This window comes from Psittacula echo, assembly GCF_963264785.1.
Source record: "Psittacula echo genome assembly, chromosome: 5".
NCBI classification, from domain to species: domain Eukaryota; kingdom Metazoa; phylum Chordata; class Aves; order Psittaciformes; family Psittacidae; genus Psittacula; species Psittacula echo.
Genome location: NC_137739.1, coordinates 8,894,108 through 8,894,943, shown reverse-complemented (window position 1 = coordinate 8,894,943; position 836 = coordinate 8,894,108).

The following is an 836-nucleotide window of genomic DNA, read 5'->3' as shown; positions in this document are numbered from 1 at the left end:
CAAGTTGGGAACAAAGACTTGGAAACCTGCTTTTGAAATGGAATGCTAATGACTGTATTTCCTTCTCTAATTGTGTAGGAAAAGGTTTCAGATTTTCAAAATTATTTCTGCTTTATCTGGCCCTTGCAAGAGGAAAGAAATTAGCGTTGTCCAGCAGTTCCACCAGTTGCAGTTGCATAACTCTATATGTATGATGGTTAAGGGACCTACCATAACTGAACTGTGAATCATACCTGTGACTTTATTTATTAGATATGATCTTTTTCTTACTGGAATTAAATTATACCTTTATTTTTGCATTTTTTACTGCTTGATAATAAAAAAATTGCAAACTGGCCTTTGGTGCCCCTTTGGGCATAGCCCTGAGCTTCAATTATTACTTTGGAAGATTACTTTAGAAATGCCTTTTGTAATGTGAGTCCCATCCTTCTGTGAGCTTGTAATCTCCTTTGAAAACAACAAGGCTGTCTTAGGGTACATTGGAAAGCAACTGGTTGCAAACCTGTAGCAAATTTTGTTCAGAAATAATAGTTTTGTATCTTTATCTGTTTGCCATGGCACATGCACCTTCCAATCTGAGAGCAGTTTTATAAATAATAAAGGCATCATTTGAGCAAAATTGACAATAGATTAAGAACCGATGACAACTGATCACAGTAAAACTAGGAGTTAAATTGGATTCAGAAGAGAGGTCACACATAACTAGCCATTGATTCTGAATTCTTTACTTTTATTTTTTAATCCAGCTCTGTGTTCACTTGAGATGATTCATTCTTCTAGTGAGTTCCTTCCAGGAAGGATTCCCCACAATCCTCGGAATTTTGCTCTTTGTGCTA